The following is a 9318-nucleotide window of genomic DNA, read 5'->3' on the forward strand; positions in this document are numbered from 1 at the left end:
TGCTGAACAACTGTCCTGTGTTTCAGTGGCTTAATCTTTGGAAAATGCTAAAGTAATGCTCTATATAGTATAATTTTTAGTTTCAAGGAAGAGAAACTTTTTGGACTTGCATATAGTTTAGTTTGACCTACTCCAGCCTAGCTTTTTGCTCAAGGCTCTAGTGTTCTCCCACTTGAGCCACAGTGCCATTTCTGGTTTCATGGTGAATCACTGAGAGAAGAGTCAGTCTCAAGGACTTTCCTGCCCAGGCTGGCTTTGAACTTCGAGCCTCAGATCTCAGCCTCCTTAGTATCTAGGATTATAGTTGTGAGCCACTGGTACCTGGCTGGTTATTTTCAAAAATGGAATCTCAGACTTTTTTGGCCTGCCTGGCTATCTGAATCTCCCCTGAGTAGCTAGGGTTACAAATGAAAGCCAGCAGTGGCCTTCTATCAAACTATAAAATTTTATTCTGAGCTGACCTGAGTAGGAAAATATGAGACTTATTCTAATTAAACACCAGAAAGCCAAAAGGTGTGGCTAAAACGGTAGATTGCTAGTCCAGCTAGGGCAGCAACTAGGCCCTCCCTGAGTTCAAGGCCCAGGGCCAACACACAAAAGCTGTAAATCAATCCATTAGCTAAACTGTTAACCCATTCATCCGTTTTGCTGGGTGCCTGCCTGTGTGTATGTGTTGGTACTGTTTCTAAGCTTTTTTACTCTAGGCTAGTTCTATTACTTGAAACACTTCCACTCTAGCTCTAGGTGATTCAAGCTATGAGCCTTAGATTTAGTTTGGGATTGCGACTAAGACTTGTAGGTTTAATGGTAATGGTAGATGCATTTATCTAAATAGATTTGTTCCTTGAAATAATCATTTCATGTTGAATGTCACTAGTGAAAAACACTGCATACCATTTTTTTGGTTCTTAGCATATTAATTTGAAGACAAATACCTAAGTTTGTACATTTCAAGAATACTATTCCAAAGCCAGGTGCCAGTGGCTCACATAATCCTAGCTACTGAGGAGGCTGAGATCTGAGGATGTTGATTCAAAGCCCCGGTAGGAAAGGCTGTAAAACTTTTTTGGTCAGTCTTGAGGCTTGGGCTCTGGACCTGAGCTCTTCAGCTCAAGGCTAGCACTATACCACTTGAGCCACAGCACCACTTCGAGCCTTTTCTGTTTATGTGGTACTGAGGAATCAAACCCAGGGCTTCATGCATGCTAGCCAAGCACTCTTAACCACTAAGCCACATTCCCAGCCTGGCCATGAACCTCTTTATTTCCAATAAAATACCAGAAAACGAAGTGGTGCTGAAGCTCAGGTAGTAGAGTACTGGCCTTGAGCTGAAGAGCTGAGGGATAGCCCTCAGGCCCCTTGACCGACCAAAAAAAAAACATTCCAGGAGTAATTTGTTGGTGGTAAGGAAACAAGTTAGTGCCGATAATTTGGACAAATTTAAAAAATAAGGCATTGAGACTTAAGCAGTTGGGACCCAAATGTCAGATAATACACAGGTGATCAGTACTGTTAACTGCCGATCTTTTTTTTTTTTTATGGGGGGGGGGGTCCAGTCGTGTGGCCTGAACTCGGCCTGGGCACTGTCCCTAAGCTCTTCAGCTCAAGGCTAATGCTCTACCACTTGAGCCACAACACCACTTCTGGCTCTTTTCTTTTTGCTTATGTGGTGCTGAGTAATTGAACCCAGGGCCTCATGCATGCAAGGCAAGTGCTCTACCACTGAGTCACCTTCCCAGCCCCTTTTGATTTGCTTTTAACAGGTATTTTTTCCTAAACTGATAGTGTTAATCTGGATTGAATTTATCCAGAACTCTAGCCTAAATTTCATAACCTCTCAAATACAATGGCTTTTTCTTCTCTGCATCTGTGGTCACAAGTTAAAGAGAAGAGAACTTTTATTTCATAGGGTCTACGTCGTGGGGCCTGAACTCGGCCTGGGCGCTGTCCCTCAGCTCTTTAGCTCAAGGCTAGTGCTCTACCAGTTAAACCACAGCGCCACTCCCGGCTTTTTTTTTTTGCTTATGTGGTCCTGAGGAATCAAACCCAGGGCCTCATGCATGCAAGGCAAACGCTCTACCACTGAGCCACCTTCCCAGCCCGGTTCCCTTTTTCTTTAGGCACTTGTTTTACTTTGAACCCCCACAGTTCTCAAGTCATCAAAGTCACATGATTCTTTTGTGTGGACTCATGGGTCTGAGATAAGCCCTAACAGACCTATTGAGTCAGAAATTAAAAGAATATGAGAATATTAATCATACCTGGGTGATTCTGAAGTAAGTATGACAGTTTAACAAAGTTTTAGGTCTTTGTGTATGTGTTGGTCTTCAGGCTTGAACTCAGGACCTGGGTCCTGACCCTCAGTTTTTTTCACTCAACGTTGTGTTTTACCACTTGAGCCACAGATTCCCTTTCTGGCTTTTTGGTAGTTTGTTTATTGGAAATAATTTTTTCTGCCCAGGCTGACATCAAACCATGATCCTAAGCTCTCAGACTCATGTGTAGGTGTTTTTTTTTTTTTGTCGGTCGTGGGGCCTGAACTCTGGGCCTGGGCACTGCCCCTCAGCTCTTCAGCTCAAGGCTAGTGCTCTACCACTTGAGCCATAAGTGTCACTTCCGGCTTTTTCTGCTAACGTGGTGCTAAGGAATAGAACCCAGGGCCTCATGCATGCAAGGCAAGCACTCTACCACTGAGCCAACTCCTGCCCTCCCTGTGATTTTTTTTGCTCAAGGCTAGTTCGTTATCTACTACTTTAAGCCACAACTCTACTTCCAGCAAAAACTGGTTAATTGGAGGTAGGAGTTTTCAGTATGATAAATTTGGGAATGGCAGTGCATAAGTGAAAATAGGAATGTAAAAATATAATTGGAAGCCAGGCACCGCCGGTGGCTCACGCCTGTAATCCTAGCTGCTCAAGGAGGCTGAGCTCTGAGAATCACAGGTCAAAGCCAGCAGGCAAAGAAAGTCCATGAGACTCTTATATCCAATTAACTGCTAGAAAACTGGAAGTGGTGCTGTGGCTCAAGTGGTAGAGTGCTAGCCTTGAGCTGAAGAGCTGAGGGACAGTGCTCAGGCCCAGAGTTCAAGACTCAAGCTCAACAAAAACAAAAGCTGGAAGTGGAGCTGTGGTTCATGTGGCAGAGAGTCAGCCGTGAGCACAAAGACAACAGAACAGGAATCCCTGAGTTCAAAACTCCAGTTCCAGCACAAAAAATAAAACTCTAAACTCAGTGCCCTTTGATGGCTCACACCTATAATCCTATGTGAGAATCCTGGATCAGAGCAAGCCTTGGCAGGCAAATCCTGAAGATATGTCCACTAAGCCAGGCAGGGGGTATGGGTGAGCCAGAAATGAGGAGTAAAGGCTGTGAATAGAAAAAGCCAAGTGAGCTGGGCTCTGGTGGCTCACGCCTATAATCCTAGCTGCTCAGGAGGCTGAGATCTGAGGATCGCAGTTCAAAGCCATCGGGGCAGGAACATCCATGAGACTCTTATCTCCAATAACCGACTTGAAAACCAGAAGTGGCGCTGTGGCTCAAGCAGTAGAATGCTAGCCTTGTGCTGAAGAGCTGAGGGACAGCACCCAAGCCCAGAGGTCAAGCCCCACAACCGACCAGAAAAGAAAAGGGAAAAAGCCAAGTGACTGCATGAGAGAGCCTGAGTTCAAGTCCTGGCACAGTTCCTTTTAAAACCTGGATCTTGTATCTCTGTATCTTCACTATCCTGGCTTTTTGCCTCTCACCTCCACTCAAACTACCTCTAATTAAACATAAGGAACATGCTCTTTTATGCCAATGCCAACATAGGTGCTTAGAATATTTTTTCTACTTTGTGTCCATATTTCACAAATAAAATTACTCCCTTTGGGCAATTTTTTGTTTTGTCAATTGTGGGGCTTGAACTCTGGACCTGGGTGCTGTTCCTGAGCTCTTTTGCTCAAGGCTAATGCTCTCCCACTTGAGCTCCAGTACCAGTACCAGTTTTCTAGTGGTTATTTGGAGATAAGATTCTCAAACTTTCCTTCCTGGACTGGCTTCAAGCTGTGGTACTCAGAGCTCAGCCTCCTGAGTAGCTAGGATTACAGAGGTAAACCACCAGCCTGGCTTGGGCAATTTTCTTGGTTTTTTTTTTTGGGGGGGGGTCCGGTGGTGGGCCTGAACTCTGGGCCTGGGCGCTGTCCCTCAGCTCTTCAGCTCAAGGCAAGCACTCTACCACTTGAGCCACAGCGCCACTTCCGGCTTTTTTCTTTTTGCTTATGTGGTGCTGAGGAATGGAACTCAGGGCCTCATGCCTGCAAGGCAAGTGCTCTACCACTGAGCCACCTTCCCTGCCCCTTGGGCAATTTTCTTACATCTGAGGTTGATCCAAATTTATCCTCTTCTCCATTCTGCATCTCCTTTATACTTTACTAAGCAGGAACCAACAACTTATTGCATTCTTTGGTCAAAGATTCTGAATCTTGGGCTGGGAAGGTAGCTCAGTGGTAGAGCACTTGCCTGGCATGCCAGAGGCCCTGGGTTCGATTCCTCAGCACCACATAAGCAAAAAGAAAAAAGCATGAAGAGGCGCTGTGGCTCAAGTGGTAGAGCGCTAGCCTTGAGCTGAAGAGTTGAGGGACAGCGCCCAGGCCCAGAGTTCAGGCCCCATGACCGGACCCCCCCCCAAAAAAAAGATTCTGAATCTTGCCAGATGCCAATGTTTTAAGCCTATAATGCTAGCTACTCAAGAGGCTGAAATCTGAGGATAATAGTTAAAAGTCAGCCCAGAGAGAAAAATCTGTGAGACTTTTTGTTGTTCATCATGGGGCTCAAACTCTGGGTCTGAGCGCTGTCCCTCAGCCCTTCAGCTCAAGGCAAGCACTCTAGCTCTTGAGCCACAGTGCCACTTCCAGCTTTCTGGTGGTTTATTGGAGATAAGAATCTCACAGAGGGCTGGGAAGGTGGCTCAGTGGTAGAGTGCTTGCCTTGCATGCATGAGGCCCTGGGTTCAATTCCTCAGTACCACATAAGCAGAAAAAGCCAGAAATGGTACTATGGCTGGAGTGGTAGAGCACTAGCCTTGAGCTGAAGAGCTAAGGGACAGCGCTCAGGCCCAGACTTCAGGCTCCATGACCCACAAAAAAAAAAAAGAATGCGGGGTGCTGGTGGCTCATGCCTGTAATCCTAGCTACTCAGGAGGCTGAGATCCGAGGATCATGGTTCAAAGCCAGCCCAGGCAGAAAAGCCCATGAGGCTTTTTTTTTTTTTTTTTGGATCCGGTCATGGGGCCTGAACTCTGGGCCTGAGCGCTGTCCCTCAGCTCTTCAGCTCAAGACTAGCGCTCTACCACTTGAGCCACAGCACCACTTCCGGCTTTTTTCTCTTTTTTTTTGCGTATGTGGTGCTGAGGAATCGAACCCAGGGCCTTAGGCATGCAAGGCAAGCGCTCTGCCACTGAGCCAACTTCCCAGCCCCCCGTGAGGCTTTTATCTCCAATAAACCACTCGAAAACCAGAAGTGGCTCAGTGGCTCAAACGGTAGAGTGCTTGCCTTGAGCTGGAGAGCGCAGGGACAGCGCCAAAGCCAGAGTTCAAGTCCCATGTCCGACCAAAAAAAAAAAAAAAAACTCTAACAATTTGGCAAGAGCAGATTACCAAATGGATCCCATCAAACTAAATTGCTTCTGCACTGCAAAAGAAATAGTAACAAGTGAAGACACAGCTACAGAATGAGAGACATTTTTTACCAGCCATTCATCTGGCAAGGATTAAATCACCAAAATATACAGGAGCTCAAAAAACTTCAGTAAAATATTATTAAGCCATACAGAAAAATTAAATTATGTTAGTTGCAGGGAACTGGATGAAACTGGTGATCATCATGTTAAGCAATGTAAGCCAGGTTGAGCATGAAGGTTTCACACTTTGTAGTCATATGTGAATTCACTCTTTCCTAACCTGCTTTCACCATCATGCACCCTCCCCTAGAAATTCAAGTTTGCTGACTTTTTTCTTTTTTTCTTTTTTCTTTTGTCAGTCATGGGGCTTGAACTCTGGGCCTGAGCACTGTCCCTCAGCTCTTCAGCTCAAGGCTAGAGCTCTACCACTTGAGCCAACAGCGCCACTTCTGGTTTTCTGGTGGTTTATGGGAGATAAGAATCCCATGGAAGACCTTTATCTTTGTGACTTGGAACGCATAGAACATCTGTCCCTAAGAAAGATGTATGTTGGCTTGAGGTTGACCAGCAAAGTCTAACATGGGGCTGACATACAGAAGAAAAGTCTATAAACACGGGTTGAATTAATAAGTTCACCTTGGTCTTTCACAAAAGCCTTCCATATGAAGCTGGCTAGAAGGCATGCTTCTCTCTCTGTCTCTCTCTCTCTCACTTTGGTGGTGGTGATGTGTGTGTGTGTGTGTGTGTGTGTGTGTGTACACGCGTGCAAATACTAGGGTTTAAATTCAGGGCCTCATGCGCTCACTTATTTTTCCTGCTCAAGGCTAGCCTCTACCGGTTGAACCACATTTCTAGTTCAGCTTTTTGCTGGTTAATTGTACATAAGCTTCTCATAGACTTTTCTACCTGGGCTGGTTTTGAACATCCATCCTCAGATCTCAGCCTCCTGAGTAAGTTAGGATTACAGGCGTGAACCACTGGCTCCCAGCTTGTAAATTTTGCTATGAACCTTCTAGAATAAAGAAAAAAAAATGTAAAAAAAAAAAAAAAAAAAAAGAATCCCATGGAAGCTGGGCACTGGTGGCTCACGCCTGTAATCCTAGCTACTCAGGAGGCTGAGATCTGAGGATCGCGGTTCAAAGCCAGCCCGGGCAGGAGAGACCGTGAGACTCCTATCTCCAATAAACCACCAGAAAACCAGAAGTGGCGCTGTAGCTCAAGTGGTAGAGCGCTCGCCTTGAGCTGAAGAGCTGAGGGACAGCTCCCAGGCCCAGAGTTCAAGCCCCACGACCGACAAAAAAAAAAAAAAAAAAAAAAAAGAATCCCATGGAAGGGGCTGGGAAGGTGGCTCAGTGGTAAGAGTGCATGCCTTGCATGCCAGAGGCCCTGGGTTCGATTCCTCAGCACCACATAAGCAAAGAGAAAAAAGCCGGAAGTGGCGCTGTGGCTCAAGTGGTAGAGCGCTAGCCTTGAGCTGAAGAGCTGAGGGACAGCGCCCAGGTCTAGAGTTCAGGTCCCATGACCGGACCCAAAAAAAAAAAAAAAAAAGAATCCCATGGAAGGGCTGGGAAGGTGGCTCAGTGGTAGAGCGTGCTTGCCTTGCATGCCTGAGGCCCTGGCTTTGATTCCTCAGCACCACATAAACAAAAAGAAAAAAGCCGGCAGTGGCGCTGTGACTCAAGTGGTAGAGCGCTAGCCTTGAGCTGAAGAGCTGAGGGACAGCGCCCAGGCCCAAAGATCATGCCCCACGACCGGACCCCCCCAAAAAAACAAAACAAAACAAAAATAAACAAGAATCCCATGGACTTTCCTGCCTGGGCTGGCTTTGTTTTTTTTTGGGGGGGGGGAGAGGGGGGGGGGGAGTCCAATCATGGGGCCTGAACCCTGGGCCTGAGTGTTGTCCCTCAGCTCTTCAGCTCAAGGTTAGCGCTCTACCACTTGAGCCACAGCGTCACTTCCGGCTTTTTATTCTTTTTGCTTATGTGGTGCTGGGGAATTGAACCTAGGGCCTCATGCATGCAGGGTAAGCACTCTACCACTGAGCCACCTTCCCAGCCCGTGTTTTTTTTTTTTTTTTTTTGTCAGTCATGGAGCTTGGACTCTGGGCCTGGACGTTATCCCTCAGCTCTTCAGCTCAAGGAGAGCGCTCTACTGCTTGAGCCACAGGGCCACTTCCAGCTGCTTTGAACTGTGATCCTCAGATCTCAGCCTCCTGAGTAGCTAGGATTAGGGGCGTGTGCCACCTGTGCCTGGCTTTTTTTTTTTCTAGTTGTTGTGGGGCCTGAACTAAGCCTTGGTGCTGTTCCTCAGCTCTTCTGCTCAAGGCTAGTGCTCTACCACTTGAACCACAGCACTACTTCCGGTTTTTTCTGCTTATGTGTTGCTGAGGAATCGAACCCAGGGCCTCATGCATGCAAGGCAAGCGCTCTACCACTGCCTCATGCATGCAAGGCAAGCGCTCTACCACTGAGCCACCTTCCTAGCCCCAATTTTTTTTTCTTTCTTTAATGTTTTTTTTTTTTTTTCTTTTCAGTCTGTGGCTGAAACTAAGGACATGGGATCTGTCCCTGAGCTCTTTTTGCCAAGGCTGTAGTGCTCTACCACTTTGTCGCTAGACAGAGGTGAGGTTTAGTGAAGCTCTCTTTTAAATATAGGAATTCTTCACTTAGGGTTCTTGACTTTGATAGCAGAATAAGAATTTCTGGACAAGTCCCAATGATAAGAAAACTTGGCAGAGCTTTATTAAGTAAACAAGCAAGGAAACAGACAAAAAAGCAGCCAAACGGAAGGGCAGGGGCACACTCTAGCACAGTGTGGGTGCTCTCATAGGGACACAAAGACACATATACAGACACATACAAGGAGATACCCAGAGAAACACACAGCTCCTTGAGCTGTTGGGTATTTATAGGGTAAAGGCAGGGGGTCTGGCTTTAAGTTATGCAGAGCTAGGTGCTTTGTCTTGGCTTTAACTACACCTGGTGTTATTCTCTGAGTTTCCAGGTAAGAATGCATCCTGCTGTAAAACAGATCCTTATCCTGAAAATAAGGAGACACCCTGCCTTGCTATACGCATTTTGGCGCATTCTGTCTGGCAATTGTGAATTCTTGAGTGAGAAATGCATCCCTTAGGAAAGAATGCATTCAGTTGTCTCTCTTTGAAGCAAAGATAGTATTTCTAAGTTTCTAGATACCATATTTCTGAGTTGCCTACACCATGTCTCAGTTTCCCTAAGTTATCCTGCTTCATTTCCCCCCAAATGACTTTTGTTCCCTTAATCTTAAAGGAAGTACATGAATTAATATCGCCTGTATTTGCTATTAGCGGACCGTACCTCATTTTTCCTAGTCTATCCGGCTTCACTTTGAGCCACAGCCCCACCTCTGGTTTTTGAGGGGTTAATTCCTGGATATAAAAGTCTCACTGGGACTTTTCTGACCCGACTGGCTTTGAACCGTGACCCTCAAATCTGTGCCTGAGTAGCTAGGATTATAGGAAAAAAACCCCAGCGCCCGTCCTTGCTGACCACCCCCCCCAATATCTGTGTATGTGTATTTGTGTATTGCACCAAGGGATTTCACTATCGTATAGAAAAACCATATTTTTACGTTTGAGAAGGTCCCTGACTTCTTCAGGGTCACCCTCAGTGTGGCCTCAAATA

This window comes from Dipodomys spectabilis, unplaced genomic scaffold (genome assembly GCF_019054845.1).
Source record: "Dipodomys spectabilis isolate Male_0828 unplaced genomic scaffold, ASM1905484v1 ptg000234l, whole genome shotgun sequence".
Taxonomy (NCBI): domain Eukaryota; kingdom Metazoa; phylum Chordata; class Mammalia; order Rodentia; family Heteromyidae; genus Dipodomys; species Dipodomys spectabilis.